Genomic DNA, 19178 nt, shown 5'->3' with positions numbered 1-19178 from the left:
CACACCGTGCCAGTCCACAGCCATGCCAATCCAATCCACAACCATGCCAATCCACAACCATACCAAACCATGACCACGCCAATCCATGACCATGCCAGCCATGCCAATCCAACCCACAACCATGCCAATCTCTGGCCATGCCAGTCCATGATCATGCAAATCCATGACCATACCAACCCAAAATCATGCCAATCCACAGCCATGCCAATCCACCACAACCATGCCAATGCATAGATGGGGCAGTCATCCCATACGTATTTTGAGACCTTTTAAAAAAAAGGCTTTTCTGAAATTCATACTAACCACGGCCTCCTTTATTTTTTCTTGCGATCTTAATCAGGGTCAGACCCTTGAGAACAAAGGCACACACACCAGCAGCGTAAATGATGATAATCCAGGCAAGAAGTAAGAAACGTCCAAAACCAGTGTTTCCCCAGTGGAAATCTGAATCAGGCCGTGAACCCGGCTCTTGGAATGTGTGGCTGACTCCCGCTGTATGGCTCAAATTCACCACTGCCGCCCCCGTCTGCTGTGGCTCACCTAGGGGCTCAGAACTTCCCAGAACACCACCCTGGTCAGGGTTGAGAGCTCACACCACCGGGCCGTGGGCAGAAGGCTCTGTTGACATGTTCACTTCAGCAGATCTGTTTACAGTGTGGAACCTGGCAGCGAGACCTCCACGGAACGGCCCCACTGCTGATAAAGTTTCCCTTCAGCAAAACACTGGGGCCACACTCATTTTCAACACGTACACCCAGGCTTTGACTAATTTGGCCTTAAAAAAAAAAAGCCACTGAGGAACAAAATAAAAATAAAAGCAACATAGCAAAACTATTTCAAAACACATAATATTTTCTTCTCTCAGGCAGCTGTGCTCCTCCTGCCCTGGAGTTTCACATAAGACCTGGGACCCACACGATCCCACAGCCTTGACCCAGCAGCACACTGCCAACCACACTGACCCTGGGCCCCGACTCCCAGGGCCCCTGGGAAAGGACCGAGCCAGGGGCACTCGTGCACATTGGCAAACGGGATCCGCACATCCCACGTCATGGCTCTTTGTCTTTTGGGGGCTCAAGTTCCTAAGCAGAAAGGGGCGGCATGGCAGAGGGATTTGTACAGGCCTGCAATGTGACGTAATGGAAACCGGAGTGGCATTTGCCGTTTAATCACATGACATCTTCAACACAGAGACTGAGACAGCACTTCAGCAAGGGAGGTGATGCTGGCCCGAGTGGTGCGCCCAGGGCAGCCAGGCAGTGTGCTCACGGGGTCCCACAGCGTCCAAAGTTTTCGGCATCTGAGCTGGTTGAGAGCAGCTCCGGAGCCAACGGCAGCCCTTTCCATCCTTCAGCACATTCGGTGAACCTCCAGCTGGGCTCCAAGAACAAAAGGACCACTCGCAGGGCAACTGTGGACTCTACCCTTTGCGAAAGTGACCCTAGATGCCAGCAAACAAAATTTATGGGAGGCCATTTGTTGGAACTGAGCACCTGCACCAGGTCTTGGTAGAGCAAACCAAGCCAAAAGCGGCACCAGGAAAGAGAGAGAGAGAGGGAGAAAAAGCAGTCAAATCTGTAACCCAGAATACAGGAGTTAAGCCAGAGGTGGCCACAGGGACTCAACGGAGCATCTGAACCCAGCTTCCAGCTTGAGCCTGTTTCATGGAGAATGTTCTGGAAACACCACAATCAGGGAGGACCAGATATCACAACAAGGAAGCCGCCGGAACCAGTCTGAGTCAGACTTTCAGACTCTGGAGTCTGGAGCTGTGTTTGCAAACAGGCAGGGTCCTCACGCCTTCCCTCTTCCTGCCCGCTGGACTCTCCCCCGACCCTTGCTGTGAAGGCCCTGGCCAACGGCTTCTGGCGGACGCAGTTTCTCAGGGCACTGAGACCCCCCTGTCTCCTTCCTTCGTGCCAAGTAAATAAGGCGCTCCTCTGGGCACCCCGGCTTGAGGCTGCTTATCTGGCGACACCCCAGGCTAACAGAAGGCTTCTCGTGTCCACTAACAGATCCGAATTAGACCAGTGTGAACCAGCACAATGAGGATGTCTCCTTACAAGGAAAGCAAGCAGAAATCTTAGCCTGGGAAAAGCAGAGGAGGATGGCACCAGCCCTTGGGCCCCTGCACCCACGTGCGGGACCTGGAAGAAGCTGCTGGCCCAGCCTTAGTCATTGTGGTCATTTGGGGAGTGAACCAGCAGATGGAAGATATCTCACCCCTCCCCCAGCTCGTCTCTCCCCTTCTCTCTGTGTAACTCTGCCTTTCAAATAAATAAATAAAAATCTTAAAAAAAATTGTCAAGTTAGCCTAAGACACCACCAAAAACAAACACTATAATTAAAAAAATGTAAAGACAATAATTGGGTGTTTTAACTTCAGTGTAAAACTGGCTTATGACCAATAAGCAAAAACAAATAAAACAACTGACATCAGGTAACAGCACTACAAAGCGGGCAGGAGGAGAGTCCCCAAGACAGAACGTTTTCCTGGAGTCTTAGCCCAATGATTCTAACAGGAAATATTTTTTTTAATATTTTTATTTAGTAAATATAAATTTCCAAAGTATAGTTTATGGATTACAATGGCTCCCCCCCCCCCCATAATTTCCCTCCCACTCGCACCCCTCCCATCTCCCGCTCCCTCTCCCATTCCATTCACATCAAGATTTATTTACAATTATCTTTATATACAGAAGATCTATTTAGTATATATTAAGTAAAGATTTCATCAGTTTGCACCCACACAGAAACACAAAGTGTAAAATACTGTTTCAGTACTAGTTATAGCATTAATTCACATTGGACAATACATTAAGGACAGATCCCACATGAGAAGTAAGTACACAGTGGCTCCTGTTGTTGACTTAACAATTTGACACTCTTGTTTATGGCGTCAGTAATCTCCCTAGGCTCTAGTCATGAGTTGCCAAGGCTATGGAAGCCTTTTGAGTTCGCCGACTTCGATCTTATTCTGACAGGGTCATAGTCAAAGTGGAAGTTCTCTCCTCCCTTCAGAGAAAGGTACCTCCTTCTTTGATGGCCCCATTCTTTCCACTGGGATCTCACTCGCAGAGATCTTTCATTTAGGTCTTTTTTTTTTTTTTAATACTTTATCCATTTTAGTATTTTGTTTTGTTTTGTTCTAGTACTATTGGTTGAACTCTGTAATTAACACACAATTATTCCTAGGTGTTTAAATTTAACTGAAAAGTGATCCCTGTTAAATATAAGAGTGGGAATAAGAGAGGGAGGAGATGTACAGTTTGGGACATGCTCAATCGGACTTGCCCCAAAAGGTGGAGTTAGAATCATGCCAGGGGATTCCAATACAATCCCATCAAGGTGGCATGTACCAATGCCATCTCACTAGTCCAAGTGATCAATTTCAGTTCACAATTGATCACACTGATAGGTCTAAGAGTCAAAGAGGTCACACAAACAAGACTAGTGTCTGCTAATACTAACTGATAGAATCAAAAAGGGAGAGAACGATCCATCATGGGAAGCGGGATACACAGCAGACTCATAGAATGGCAGATGTCCTAAACAGCACTCTGGCCTTAACAGGAAATATTTTTTTAAAGATTTTATTTATTCATTTGAGAAGTAGAATTACAGACAGTGAGAGGGAGAGACAGAGAGAAAGGTCTTCTGTCCGTTGGTTCACTCCCCAAATGGCCACAATGGCTGGAGCTACATCAATCTGAAGCCAGGAGCCAAGAGCTTCTTCCGGGTCTCCCATGCAGGTGCAGGGACCCAAGCACTTGGGCCATCTTCTACTGCTTTCCCAGGCTGTAGCAGAGAGCTGGACTGGAAGAGGAGCAGCCAGAACAAGAACCGGTGCCCATATGGGATGCTGGCACCACAGGCGGAAGATTAACCTACTGCGCCACGGCGCCAGCCCTAGGAAATATTTTGAAAGTTCTTGGGAGGGGCCAGCACTGTGGCATACATAACCAGTTAAGCCACCATCAGCAATGCCAGCATCCCATATGGGTGCCTGTTTGAGTCTTAGTTGTTCTACTTCTAATCCAGCTCCCTACTAATGGCCTGGGAAAGCATCAGAAGATGGCCCAAATCCTTGGGGTCCCTGAACCCACATGCGAGACCAAGATGAAGTTCCTAGCTCCTGGCTTCAGCCTGGCCCAGCCCTGGGGATTGTCGCCATTGGGGAATGAACCAGTGGATGGAAGATAGCTAGCTAGCTAGATCAATCTCATTCTGCCTTTCAGATAAATAACAAATCTTTTCAAAAATAATTTTAAAATATTTAATAATCATTGGGAATAATTTGGAAACTACTAATCTTTTTGTTTTTTTGATAAAAGGTATTTAAAAGCTGTTGAATCATTCCCACTACTTAGTAAATAAAACAACTAGAAAACTGTTTGATGAATCATCCTATCTAAACAATATAAAAGTGTGCAAGTCTCTCTAAAGAAACCAAGGAGTAGGGCTGGCGCTGTGGCATAGCCAGCAAAGCCACCACCGGAGATGAAGCAACCCATATGGGCGCTGACTCCTGTCCTGGCTGCTCCACTTCCAATCCAGCTTCCTGCTAATGGCCTGGGACAGCAGCAGAAGGTGGCCCAAGTGCTCGGGGCACTACACCCACATGGGAGACCTGGAAGAAGTTCTTAGCTCCTGGCTTCTGCCTGGCCCAGCACTGGCGATTGTGGCCATTTGGAGGAGTGAACCAGCAGACGAAAGCTCGCTCTCTCTCGTGCTCTCTTTCTCTCTCTCTAACGTTCAAATACATAAATCAATCTTTGAAAGAAAAAAAAAAAAAACCAAGGTGCTTCACAGACTTACCCAAAGCCCTGCTGGAGTGGTAAAAGGTGTTCTCAGCGTTGCTAAAAACAGTAAAGATGGATTTACTCACGGGAGCTACTACTAGGAGTGGGGCAGACAGACACCTTACTCAATGGAGCAGGCTGCACATCGAGCACAGGAAGTGGGACTCCGTGAGGGAGGAGGTGTCAGTGCACGGGAAACCCTTGAGTTAGCAGCAGAGGGAGGCGGTGTCCTGGCTACATGTGTGACAGGCAGGCCAGGGAGACAGGACGTCACCTGGGGCAGGACAGAGGAGCCCATCAGCTATCGGGGGTGGTCAGAGACGGAGGCGGGGCGTTCTCGCTAACCTGGATTCTCGGGGCGCATGGCGGGGACGGGGCCACCAGGCACACAGGGGGCTGCCCGCAGCGTGCTCAGGGACAGACCCTGCCTGCCGCTCAGGTCTGCTCTAGAAAGGACGCCGCTTCCCGCCGGGGTTGGAAACCGGGAGCAGGCACCAGGCTGCAGGCCCCCGCTGTGTTCGCGTGCTCAGAGACCACGTCCTGTGACACTGAGGAAGCCCCTCTGGCAGGAACTACAGTGATGTGGGAACTCGGGGTGCCCCAGCGGGGCTCCTGCTGCCACGTGACATTGGGGGACCTTCAGGAAGACAAACCCACACAGGAGAGGCGAATCACCCAGGACCTCACAGATGCTCCACCCACTCCCGGGCCTATGCCAAGAAGGGCAGTGGGAATTGCCCGGGCATGGAGCAGACAGCGTGGGGCAGTGGTCGCCACACTTTCCAGCTTGCAGGCACAGCAGCTGGAACAGATTCAGTGCTCAAATCTTCATTCCCCAGAAGTGTTCTTCTCCCCTGCCCCACGGCCCCCAGGCTGCAGGCCCTGTACCTGCCCCACTCCCACGCTAGGCCCACCCCAGGCCCCCTCACAGCTGCTTTGCCCCGGGGCCTGCTGCAGGGCTGACACCCCTGGGCCACTGGCAGTGCAGATTTCCTGGTGGATTTTCGAGATGTGAGGCGGGGGTGGGGCTGAGGCTAGCAGTCTCCAGGGCAGAGCTTCCCAGCAGAGCTGCAGTGGCAGACTGGCCTGGACCACTTTCGCTGCAGTAGCAAAATACAGGTGAAGTCAGCCTCCCCCTGAGGGCAGGATGAAGAGCATCGCGTTTGGCCACGTGTTTTGCTCACTCACATTATGAACAAGGTCTGACCTGAACATGGCAAACCTGCAGCTCCAGGCCGGCGTCATGGTGCAATGGTAAGCCACCTGCCACACCGGCATCCTTATGAGCACCTGCACAAGTCTCAGTGGCTCTACTTCCCATCCCGCTCCCTGCTAATGTGCCAGGAAGGCAGCAGATGATCACGCCCCAAGCACTTGGGCCCCTGCCACTCATGTGGAAGACCCAGACGGAGTTCCAGGCTCCTGGCTTCAGCCTGGCCTAACCCCAGCTGTTGTGGCCATTTGGGTAGTGAACCAGCAGAGGGAAGATCTCTGTCTCTCTCTAACTTTGCCTTTCAAATAAATTTCAGGTGAAACTGATGGCCATGCCACTTGAAACTGGCCTGTTAAGGAAATGTATCTGTCTAATCCCGATTTCTTGGAAGATCAGGTAAACCACTCAGTTTCAGCTTGGTGCCATGCAACTTTAGCCTGAGTGACTCCATCTTGAATTTTGGAGCTGAGTGCCACGACCTTGGCCTCCTGTAAGGACTAACTGAGCAGTGGGCGACAGTTCAAGGCGGCAGACGGAACAAGGAGCAGGCACTACCTTCACTGTGTTGCCCCTTTCAAGGGCTGCGGGAAATACCTGACACCACAAGCAGGCCAGGAAGACCCCGGGACTTCCCAGCGGCCATGTTACTAACTTTGGGAACTTCTCGATGTAGTGGGGAGGAGACGCTGGGGGCGCCGGCTCACTCCAGTTCAACCCTATGAGTAACAGCCTCTCACTGCTGCTCCGGTGAGCTCACAGGGCATGATCTGGGGAAAGTCAGGTGATCCTTTAGATAAAAGGTCTAAAACTCATTACATAGGAAATCTCTGTTGTCTCCACCTCCAGCTCCCTTCCCTGCAAACCAAGCCCATGAGGAAACTAGATCGATTTGTCAAAGTTCTAAGGCAGTACCTTCTCATGCCAAGAAAGAAACCCCGATCTTTCCATTTCTGTCTCTGACTCCACTCTCCGAAGTTCAGTCCAGAATTTTAGCCACAGACTAGACACAACTGCAAACAGGCTGTCTCGGCAAGGCATTAATTTGTATTTTCCTCAAGTTGTTTTCCACGCTGTTTGGCTCAAACACAGCATTGGCGAGGCTGTGTAACAGTCCTTGAATCACCAGGTGCGTCAGTCCTCCTGGGTGGCAGCCCGCCTGCCGACAGGACAAGTCCCCAGACAAGTACTCCTCCCTTTGTCAGCATTTCCCTGGGAGGACTGGGGATTCCTATGGGTAACAGAGGCCCCATTTGCTAAAGGAGAGAAGATTCTTTTGAGACTGAACTTTTCATTAAGGATTTACAGTCTTGTTTGACCAAGTAGAGATATTAGCATTCATGCTAATTCACGGCATTCACAGGAGAGGCCAGCGACAGGGTCTCCAGTAGAAATTCTCATCTGCTATTGTACGAAACGTGAGGCCTGAAAGCCATTTGTTGACTTCATTAAAAACTTTCTGTGGCCCAGAAACATGCTACACTTCTGGAAACTGCACATTTTAGCTCAAATTAGTGCAACATGGCTCCTTGTACGCTGGTTTCTTCTAGACCTGCAGGGTTATATCCACCGAGGAATAGAACAGGCTCTTCCGAATCAGTTTGTAAGCATCTGTGTTGTTTCTGGGGCTGGTGTAGTGGGTAAAGCCATCGCCTGCAGTGCCAGCATCCCATATGTTGTCAGTTCAAGTCCTAGCTGCTCCACTTCCGATCCAGCTCTCTGCTGTGGCCTGGGAAAGCAGTGGAGGATGGCCCAAGTGCTTGGGCCCCTGCACCCACGTGGGAGATCCAGAAGAAGCCCCTGGCTCCTGGCTTCAGATTGGCCCAGCTCTGGCCATTGCAGCTATTTGAGGAGTGAACCAGTGGATGGAAGATCTCTCTCTCTCTGCCTCTGCATTTCAAGTAAATAAATAAACCTTTAAAAAACAGTATTGTGTCTGATCCAGTCCAGCCGGACCCTGCAGCACCCTTGGTGACCTCACAGGCCTCCAGGATTGGAGCTCAACTCTCACTTTCCCAACAGATGGCAGATGGTACTCATAGACAGCAGTGCAGATGAACACCCTAAGCACTGCCAATCAGTAGAGGCTGACTTCCGATTCAAAATTTATTTACAGGGACTGGTGTTTTTGTTAGGTAGGAAGTCAGATATGAGCTTATGTGTGTGTGTCAAAGGCCTAAGGAGACATCTAGGTCCAGCATATGCATCTCAAAGTCATCCCAATAACCTTCCAGGGGCAGCCCAGTATTTGCATCCTGCCCTGCCCCTTCTACCTGATAATCTGCCAGGTGGGGGTCCCCGCCCCTTCTGCCTGATATCTGCATTTCAAATACCCTGCTCAGGATCCTGATCCTCCAGGAGGTACTGCCCATCCTTCCTCTAACGGGGCGACGCCAGCCAGGCTTCCCCCTGTCTGGTAACTTCAGGGGGAAAACTCAGATAGGAGTTTTTCCTATTTATATCCATGAAGTCTTTTGTTCCAGGAGGAGATGTGAGAAGACAAAGACCCATCCCCTTAAAAACCACGGACTCTACCAGACTGCGTGCTCAGCCCTCTGCCTCTATGCTGAGCCGCCCCCTGGCCTGGCCAGGTATACTCTCTTCACTCAACCATGTAACCTCGCTCTCCCCCAGTCTGAGCGACTGGGCACTCTCTCTCAGGCTCTGTCTGGAGAGGTGCCCATCTGTTCTTACAGATGTCCCTTCCCTAATAAACCTTGCTATTTTACTTACTGCTCTCTGTCTCATGCCTGAATTCTTTCTTGTGTGAAGACAAGAACCCTGCTATTCACTGGTAACATTTTGGCACAGCAGATTGGGCCTCTGCCTGTGATACTGGCATCCCATAGGAGTACCAGCTCGAGTCCTGGCTGCTCCACTTCCGATCCGGCTCCCTGCTGGTGAGCCTGGGAAGGTAGCAGAAGATGGTCCAAAGTACTTGGGCCCCTGCCACCCATGTTGGGGACCCGGATGGAGTTCTAGGCTCCTGGCTTCAGTCTGACTCAGCTCTAGCTGTAGCAGCCGTTTGGGAAGTGAGCCGGCAGATGGAGGATCTCTCTATGTAAGTCTGTCTTTCAAATAAAAAATAAATCTTTAAAAAGGAAATTTGGCCAGTGCCGCAGCTCACTAGGCTAATCCTCTACCTGCGGCGCCAGCACCCTGGGTTCTAGTCCCAGTCGAAGCGCCGGATTCTGTCCCAGTTGCTCCTCTTCCAGGCCAGCTCTCTGCTGTGGCCCGGGAGTGCAGTGGAGGATGGCCCAAGTGCTTGGGCCCTGCACCTGCATGGGAAACCAGGAGGAAGCACCTGGCTCCTGGCTTTGGATTGGCATGGTGCGCTGGCCGCAGCGGCCATTGGGGGGTGAACCAACAGCAAAGGAAGACCTTTCTCTCTGTCTCTCTCTCTCTCTGTCCACTCTGCCTGTCAAACAAACAAACAAATATATAAAAGGAAATGTATTTGTAGCCCCAGGACTAGCTAGGTTAAATCACTAGAAAATCTTGTTGTTGAGAAGATTTTCAGACGTCTCACATCTTTTCCCTGGATCCTCAACGTCCCATTCCCAGAGGAACATTCTTTAGATGATTCCAAAATACCATCTCCCTTTGTTCTAACAACATTAGAACTCCAGTTCCCCGGGAGCTTTGATTGGTATCAAGAGATAACTGCAGGTGGGAGACAAGGAACAGCTTATCTTCTCCCTACTTAGATAGATAGATAGATAGATAGATAGATAGATAGATAGATAGATAGATAGATTCTTTGAAAAGAGCAGGCCTGCGCTTTCTCAAATGTCCTACGGAAGTTGGCCCCTGGAATGTTGGTTTGACTCGCTCTCGGGCAGGCACCGCAGCCACTCCTACTCCATCCGGCTTCCCCCTCCTCAAGGGCTCGGCACAGTTGCTGCTGAGTAGGTGCAGGCTTGCCTGAGAACTGTGAATCCCCACTTGTGACGCGTGAACACTGCGGGACACGGGCTGCAAACCTTCGGTCCTTTTCAGGATCCCAGAACAGAATCCAGTGTTTCTGGCTCAGCACTTCTCCAAGAGTGCTCCCTCTGCAGAAGGGGTCCTGCCATCAGCTAAGTTCGGGAACCCAGACCCCAGCATCCCTCTCGACGATGCTAGCACGTGAGAAGGTACGAGAAGTCCCGCGGGAATAGCTAGGCCTGTCCAGCTGCGCGGAGGCATGGGCGCTCTGCCCTCCACCCACAGTGCAGCCGCTCGCCTCCCCTGCAAACGTGACAGTGACCCCCCTTCACGAGCCCGCCCCTGCTCTGCGGAGTCCTCCATTCCCCTCACAACTCTAATCACCCGCAGGGCCAGGAGCTCACTAGCAGGAAAGCGCTCCGCCAAATCGTTTTTTTAAAAAAACACACCGATGATGGCGTTTCTCCCCAGGTTACCATGCCTCAGCCGCTTCCTGCCGCCTTCCAGACAACTCCGGCTTCTGAAGACCAATCAGGGCACCTGCCGCCTGCCTGCCTTCGTTGTTTTGGTTGGTCAACCTGCTCCCTTCTTCCCACCAACCCCGACTCGGACCATAACCTACAGAGAGTCCTCAGCCGCCGTTTTAATTTAACACCTGTGTCCTATGGTGCCCTTTCCTACGCACCCCGAAGACTGGAACCCATCACCAGGTCTCAGGTCAGGTCCCGCCTCCTCCGGCTGCACCCCTGACCACTGGCCTCCTTCCCCATCCGCAGCACTTGGAGCCTGTCTCCCTCAGTGTGTCACAGCTGTGCTAGCCCTGTATGCCAGTATCTGAGCCCCACCCCCTGGGAGAAAACCTCCCCACAGTGCCTGCTACGCTGACGCAATAAACCTGTGCTCAGGGAATCAGTCAACCAGCAGACACGAGGCTTTGCAATCAGCTTTTCATTTTCTAGGAAAGGATGCACCACCAGCTCTTTCCTTATCTGCCCCTGCCTTGGGTAGGAACCTCTCTGGTTTCTCCACATTCCTGTTACAAGGAAGAACCTGAAACTAGAGCCCTAGGCAGCACGGCGAGTCACCTGGGGCCTTAAGCTGAATCCTCTGTCAGGCAGGAAGGCAGACTTCGGCCTCTGCGGGAGAGAGGGGGAGAATGAGGGAGGAAACATGGAGGCTCCTCTTGGGAGCAGGCCAGCTTTTCCACATGAACCCTTGCTGTGCCCTGCAGCTTCGCAGGTGGTGCCAGGTCTTCCCGGGACACCTCAGGGGGTCTTCCAGCCCTGCTCTAGGGAGCTGTCAGGCCCATAACACTGTGTGGATCAAGCCAGGGGGGAATTTCCTGAGTTCCACCCCTGAAAGCCCCCGGCCAGCCAGCCCCCAGATGGACTGGGCTCTCGGCTTGTTGCCGAGATGCTCACCTGGCGGGCCAGGTGCACTCTATCCACTAAACCTCGCTAGGCTGTTTCATACCTGACACACCTTGGGAAGGCAGGGACCTCTGTTCTGGTAACAAATCTACAAGGAATTTGATCTCAAAACTCATCTCGAAGTTTGGTACTTCCATCCACAGGCATTTTCTTTTAAAAAGAAACGTAGGGAGAGAGCACTGGTGCAGCAGGCTGGCGTGCCTGCTTCTGGTCCCAGCTACTTCATGCTTCCCATCCAGCTTCCTGCTCATGTGCCTGGGAGGCAGTGGTGATGGCTCAAGCCCTTGCGTCCAAGTCACCCCTGTGGGAGATGCTGACCCCTGACTTTGGCCAGCCCCAGCTGTTGTGGGCGTTTGGGGAGTGAACCAGTAGGTGGAAGCCATCTCTCTCTCTGTCGCTTTGAGATGAATAAACAAATCTTTAAAATAAATAAAAGCAAGAAATGAAAGGTAGAACTTTGGACAAGGGAAGCCCCTGACCCCGCAGTCGGAGCCATCCCCAGCCTGTGTCCCCCTTGAGCAGTCAAGACCCTCCCCTTGGCTGCTGTCCCCCGACCAAGGCCTACCAGCAGAGCTGTGCCTGGAGCGAGGCAGACGCCCACTTACCGTGAACAGCTCTTCCTGAGATCCTGGTGAGGACAGAAGATCACGGAAGACACAGGTGGGAAGCTGCTTCCTGTCTTGGATGAAACCGAGTTCCTCAACTTAATCAAGCCAACAAGGGCGACTCATGGAGACCCTCAGCGGGGCTCACAGCCCTCCTCCCATTGGTGACTGTTTCCACGCCCATGGCGAGGAGGATGAAGGGTTCCTGTGCTCAAGGCCTGTGCCTCTCGCGAGACATTTGCAGTGGGGAGAAAGCATTTGTTTGAGGATTTTTTTACTTGCTTATCATGGGAACAAAATCTGGATGTTACCACCTGAGTCAGTTCATCCAATCACAGGTCAACACAGCCGTCGTGGTCCCACAGTTTAGAAAGTTGTTTTTGTATTTGATGCAGAGAAGCTGAGTTTCAAATGAGCACATTGGCTTTGAGAAACTCCAGTTAAAACCTTGTGTTCAAGTTTTAGAAGTTCAAAACAAAACGCACCCGAAGTTGCCAGTGAAGCATTTCTCCTTTTACGCGCCTTTTCCCCAGCGTGACCACAGCGCCACAGCCCCTCCTGAGGGTTCTGCAGGCTTCCACCTCTGGATAGGAAGGCTTCTCCTCTGCAGCGTCTGCAAGCTGAAGCTGTAACTCCCCAAAACACATTTGTCGTAACTTGGCGCAAACCTGGGCACGTGGAGGATATAGGAAAAAAACCCTGACCACAAACTGCTGTTCCAGGTTCCTGACTCCTGTCGGGAACAGACCAAAAGTCCAAGCTTTCCCAGCTAGGGAGTTTCATTTGGTTTGTCCTCCAGACAGCTATATACACACAGAAAAACAGTGGTGCTCAGGAGGAACCCTGAATAATTTATACATTTGGTCTAGTCGCTTAAACGCCTTGGAGAAACAGAGTGCCGCGTCTCGTGCTGGGTTTTCTCTGGGACAGAGCTCAAGCGTAGCAGTACCCGCTTTGGTAAAGCAGCAAGCAGCTGCATGGTTTCTTTAGCACGGCGGTAGGATTTAGTAAACATGGTGAGGACTCTCGAAGTTAGAAACCGCTTCTACTGGGCTCTGCGTTACCATATAAATCGCCCTCCCAGAGGAATATGTCCCAGGAACATCTTTCCCGGGGGAAATCTGTTCTTCTGACGTTGAAGGATTTTACCTTCCTCAAAAGAAAACACTTTTAGTACCTTTGGTGTTGGGTATATAACTCATATTTAAACACAAAAAAGATGAATAACTTAAAAATGTCCATACATTTTCTCTAAAGACTACTGAAAACAATGTTTCAAAATAACCTAAGTCTGCTATTTTGGACTGTTAGGAAAAATGAACAAGAAAATTTCTTGAGTCTTTTGAAGACAGCAAAATTCGGATTCCCAAGCACGACCACTGTGTCGCTTTGAAGGTCCCCTCTGCGACTGGTGCTGAGATTACTCCCCGCTGTGCGAAATCCAGAGGGCAAGACGACTCCGACTGTTGTACTTGGAGGTGGGTCCTGTGGGGTCCGGGGCAGCCTAATGCAACAGGACCAACTGTGGCTGTGTCAGACACGGAGGAGCGACCTAAGCAGGACACTCCCTCTTGCTGTGGGACGCTTGGCATCTCCCTGGCTTCTGCAGAGCCCCCAGCAGTGAGAAGGACCTCCACAGACCAGGACGGCGAGGTAAAGAAACCTTTGCCTCTTAGAAGTCTGTGCTATTCAGTTGTTCTTTTTTTTTTTTTTTTGACAGGCAGAGTGGACAGTGAGAGAGAGAGACAGAGAGAAAGGTCTTCCTTTTTTGCCGTTGGTTCACCCTCCAATGGCTGCCGCAGCCGGCACACTGCGGCCGGCGCACCCCGCTGATCCAAAGCCAGGAGCCAGGTACTTCTCCTGGTCTCCCATGGGGTGCAGGGCCCAAGCACTTGGGCCATCCTCCACTGCCTTCCCTGGCCACAGCAGAGAGCTGGCCTAGAAGAGGGGCAACCGGGACAGAATCCGGTGCCCCGACCAGGACTAGAACCCGGTGTGCCGGCGCTGCAAGGTGGAGAATTAGCCTAGTGAGCCACGGCACCAGCTGCTATTCAGTTTTAGCACCAGAGAAAATCGACTAGACAACCAAGCATGTCCATGACATTGCTCAATTGTCAAAACAGTTAGCAAAATTTTCTAAAGGGGCCCCTATGTCCCAAAGAATCCCAGGGTGGGACGTTAATAAGGCCTTTGGGGGCAGGCATTTGGCACAGCGGTTAAGAAGCCATTTGGAATGCCTGTGTCCCATGCTGGAGTGCCTGGGTTCCAGTTCTGGCTCTGCTTGCCGCGAATTCCGGCTTTCAGCTAACAGGCACCCAGGGAGGTGGCGGGTGATGGCTCGAGTGCTTCGGCCTCTGTCATCCACCTGGAAGCACAGATTCAGTTTCTGGTCCCTGGCCTTGGCCTGGCCCAGCCTCGGCTATTGCAGGTATTTGGGAAGTTAACCAGCAGGTGGGAGCTCAGCTCTCATTCTGTCTGCCTTTCAAAAAAACAAAGTCCTTTGAATTACCAGCACTCCCTGGAAAAAGTCCACCTTGGGAAAACATGCCAAAGTATGCCAGGAACACAGCTGCTCTGAGCACAACACACAGGCAGCAGTTGAAGTCAAGACACCACGCGGCACCACCAGGACTTTTGGACAGTAAGTGATGAGAAGTGCAAAGAAACTTGCCAGGAGCACCAGGCCGGGCAGTGCCCCTTGATGCCCTGCTCTCCCTGCGGCTGGCTTTCTCCATGGGATGGCCACAGCGGCTCCAGGCCCCAGTCTTCCACGTTCCTGTCCAGACAGTGTCCCAGCATTCATTACCATTGGACTAGTTTTGGTCATAAACCCATTCGTGAACATTCGTTGTGACTCAGGGGTGCTAAAGAGGAGGAGAGGGAGGTGGACCTCCAGACACCACACTGTCCACTGTGGCGACTGCATCACCAGTTGTATACTGCTTTTGAGCTGTGTCAACACTGAGTCAACACCCTGTTTCTTGAAAATTCACATCCTGAATTCACAGAGCCATCTGCTCAGGTCATAATGCTTACAAGTTCAAGCGTTCTCTTTGTGATGGTGAAGGCACACAAGGCCGTGAGAAGGTTTTTGTTTATTTATTTTTAAAGATTTATTGATTTGAAAGGCAGAGTTATGGGGTGGGAGGAGAAAGAGAGAGAGAGAGAGAGAGAGAGAGAGAGAGAGATTGAGTCTTCCACCCACTGGCTTACTGCCCAGATGGTCCCTATGGCCAGAGCTGGGCCAGGAGCCAGGAACTCCATCCAGGTCTTGCCACATGGATGGCAGGGGCCAAAGTACTCGGACCATCCTCCATGGATATCCCAGACACAGTAACACGCAGCTGGATTGGAAGCAGAGCAGCCGAGATTCGATTCAGTGCCCTGATTGGCGTGGTAGCTTAACCTACTGTGCTGCAACACCCCTTAGTTGATATTTAGCTGGGCTTTCTCATAGAGACCCTCACGGCAGAACAGGTGAGCGTTCTCATCCTCAGGTGCCCATCATTGATCGAACAGAACATTCCTTGAGTCTGCAGCGCCACAAACCTGGGTGAAGGGTGGGTGGAGTGGAGCACCCTACATCCCCCTGGGCATACTCCTGCCCTCCTTGAGGAAGACATGGGATCAGTCAAGATCCCTGGCACTGAGCCACCTGGGGAACCTTTCTGCCCTCAGGGACGATCTGTGCCTCTTTCCAGATCCTTCGGACTCCAGCTCTCTCCTGAGTCACAGCCAGGATCTGGAATGGGGCCCCAGTCCAGTGCTCACCCCCTTCCACTGGGCTGCTCCTCGCAAGTGGGAAGGTGCTAACTGGGTGTTGAAGGACAGGTCAGTCAGAGCTAGGTATGAAGAGGGAAGTGTCGAGGAGGGAGCAGGGTGTCTTGGGCACCGTGCCCCTGTAGAAACCCTTTGTCAGTTGGCTATGTTGTCACCATAGTTTCACTTTTTTTTTTAAAGGATTTATCTTTTTTTTTAATTTATTTGACAAATAGAGTTAGACAGTGAGAGAGAGAGAGAGAGAGAGAGAGAGAGGTCTTCCTTCCATTGGTTCACCCCCCAAATGGCCGCCATGACTGGCGCTGCGCCGATCCAAAGCCAGGAGCCAGGAGCCAGGTGCTTCTCCTGGTTTCCCATGCAGGTGCAGGGCCCAAGCACCTGGGCCATCCTCCACTGCCCTCCTGGGCCACAGCAGAGAGCTGGACTGGAAGAGGAGCAGCCGGGACTAGAAGCCGATGTCCACATGGGATGCCAGCGCCACAGGCAGAAGATCAGCCAAGTGAGCCACGGCGCCGGCCCCCAGGATTTATTTTATTTAAATGAAAGGTAGAGGTACAGAGAGAGACAGAGAGACCTTCCAGCCACTTTTTCACTCCCCAAATGGCTGTGATGGCCAGAGCTGGGCCAGGCCAAAGCCAGGAGCCTGGAACTCCATCTGGGTCTCCCATATAGGTGGCAAGGACCCAAGCACTTGGGCCATATTCTGCTGCTTTCCCAGGGCATTAGCAGGGAGCTGGATTGGAAGTGGAGCAGCCCGTGCTCATATGGGATGCCGGTGTTGCAGGCAGCAGCTTAACTCGGTGCCACAATGCTGGCCCTACCAGAGTTTTCCTTTCACGTTTTTTTTCCTCTAATGAGACATTAGCAGTGATGATTTGGAAAGGAAACATTTTACTTGATGTTTCTGTCTCCATCGGCCCCAATTTTGAGGGAGCACTGCTGGTAGGCGCTACTCTGAAGAAGCAGGAACCTTTAGGTAATTATTTATTTACTTATTTATTTTTACTTGAAAGAGAGAGAGATCTTCCATCTGCTGGTTCACTGCCCCAACGGCCTTAGCAGCCGGGCAGGGCTGAAACCAGGGCCAGGAACTCCACCCGCGCGTCTTACATGGGTGGCAGGAACCCAGCTACGTTTGCCATTGCTGCTGCCTCCCAGGGTGTGCATACGCAGGAAGCTGGAGTCACAGCTGCAGCTGAGCCGTGGACCCAGGCAGTCTGATGTGGGATCAGGCATTCCAGACAGCATTCCAACCACTGCACCGCACGCCAGCCTGTAGGTAACAACTGTGCAACACTGTCTTCAGTAGTTAGATGTTCAGCTCACCACATCTCGTCAATCATCCTGTTCTCATTGTACTTCACTCTGGTCTTCAGACGGCAGGAAACATTACTGAAAAGGGAAGAGCTGATGTCACACACATCCCAGCCGCTCTGTCCTTCTGTGTTTGTTCTGGAACAATCTCCAGGGTGCCTGTGTGATCAGTTTACACTAGCAACAGTTGGCCGGCCAGTGCAACTGAACCAGATCTCCCGGGACCAACCAGGTATCACGTTTCGGATGTGATCAGAGCAAAAAACCTCTTTCCGGCTGGAAGGGTACAGATTGTGCTGTATACGGCTGACTTTTTGCACACTTGATGAGTGACTACCAAACTCAGCTTCGTACACCTGCTGCTTATACTATGCCTTTCTTACTCCCAGCAAGTAAGTTGATTAAAACACGAAAAATTTTTCTGCTGAAACCTTTTTTTTAAAGATTTATTTATTTTTTACTTGAAAGTCAGAGTTATACAGAGAGAGAAGGAGAGGCAGAGAGAGAGAGGTCTTCCATCTGCTGGTTCACTCCCCAGTTGGCCCCAATGGCCAGAGCTGCGTCAATCTGAAGCCAGGAGCCAGGAGCCTCCTCCAGGTCTCCCACATGGGTTCAGGGGCCCAAAGACCTACCTAGGCCATCCTCCACTGCCTTCTCAGGCCATAGCAGAGAGCCGGATAGGAAGTGGAGCAGCCGGGACTCGAACCAGCGCCCATATGGGATGCCGGCGCTGCAGGCGCAGCCCCACCTGTTACACCACAGCACTGGCCCCTGGATGAAATACTGTAGAAAGCCGAAGCTGCCCCTCAGAGTTCAAGAGCTGACTGTAACATTTGGGGTCACAGGTCCAAATAGGTAACTCGGGAGGAGTGTTTGAATTGTGTGAGAAATCTTAGTTCCTGAGAAACAATCCTGGACTCCTTGTTTTTGGAAGAGGAAGCTTGCGCTGGTCTCAAAAGCTCTGGCAAGGCTGGTGTTTGGCACAGTGGTTCACACGGCTGGGGAGGCCTTTATCCCTTCTCCCAGCTTGGGTTCAAGTCCCAGCTCTGCTCCACAGTCTAGTTTCCTGCTAACACACCCTGGGAGACGCAGAGGTGGCTCAAGTACTTGGGGCCCTGCCACCTGTGTGGGAGACCTGGATTGGCTTTCAGGCTCCTGGCTTTGGCCCGGCCCAGCCCTGGCTGCTGAGGGCATTTAGAGAGTAAACCAGTGGATAGAAGATCTTTCCCTGACTCTGTCTCTGAAATAATGAAACATAAATAAATACTTTTTTTTTAACTTCTGGCATTGATGATGTTAGAAAACTAGCACAGCCCATTAGTAAAAGTCTTATTGGGATGAGGGCCAGTAAGGATAATTCAGGACTAAAGTATTCTGAGGTATATATTTGGAGAATTTTATACCCTTGGATTAAAAAAAAAAAATCTCAACAGCTTGCTCCATGCTGACAACAAATCTCTAAGGAAGCCCTAAGGGGAAAATGGAAGATTCCTCCTAGAAGGGAATACTTTTTTTTTTTTTTAAGATTTATTTATTTACTTGAAAGTCAGAGTTACACAGAGAGAAGGGGAGGCAGAGAGAGAGGTCTTCCATCCGCTGGTTCACTCCCTAATTGGCTACAACATCCAGAGCTGGGCCGATCCGAAGCCAGGAGCCAGGAGCCTCTTCCGGGTCTCCCACGTGGGTCAGGGGCCCAAGGACTGGGGCCATCTCCTTTCCCAGGCCATACCAGAGAGCTGGATTGGGAGTGGCGTAGCCGGGACGCGAAAGGGCACCCATAGGGATGCCAGTACTGCAGGTGGCTTTGCCCGCTACGCCTCAGCGCCAGCCCCAAAGGGAATACTTACTAAGGGAACACGTTTTCAGAGAGGCTTCAAGCTCTCAGTGTGTCACGCATTGCAGCACAGAACAATTTCCAATGACCTACTTTAGAGGAAGTCAGTGTGATGTTTTCCAGATTTCCCCCTAGGCTTCTTATGCCTTTTATGACACTACCATTTTCTTGTTTCTGCTCTTAAGCCTCCATGAATGTACCCTAAAAATACCCGGAAAAGCCCAAGCCCAAAGAGGACAAGACCAAGCCACGAGCAGCAGGCCAGCACTCAGAGCA

The sequence above is a fragment of the Oryctolagus cuniculus genome, chromosome 13 (genome assembly GCF_051225735.1).
Source record: "Oryctolagus cuniculus isolate XC-2025 breed Fujian yellow rabbit chromosome 13, ASM5122573v1, whole genome shotgun sequence".
Taxonomy (NCBI): domain Eukaryota; kingdom Metazoa; phylum Chordata; class Mammalia; order Lagomorpha; family Leporidae; genus Oryctolagus; species Oryctolagus cuniculus.
This window is presented reverse-complemented; position numbering follows the sequence as displayed.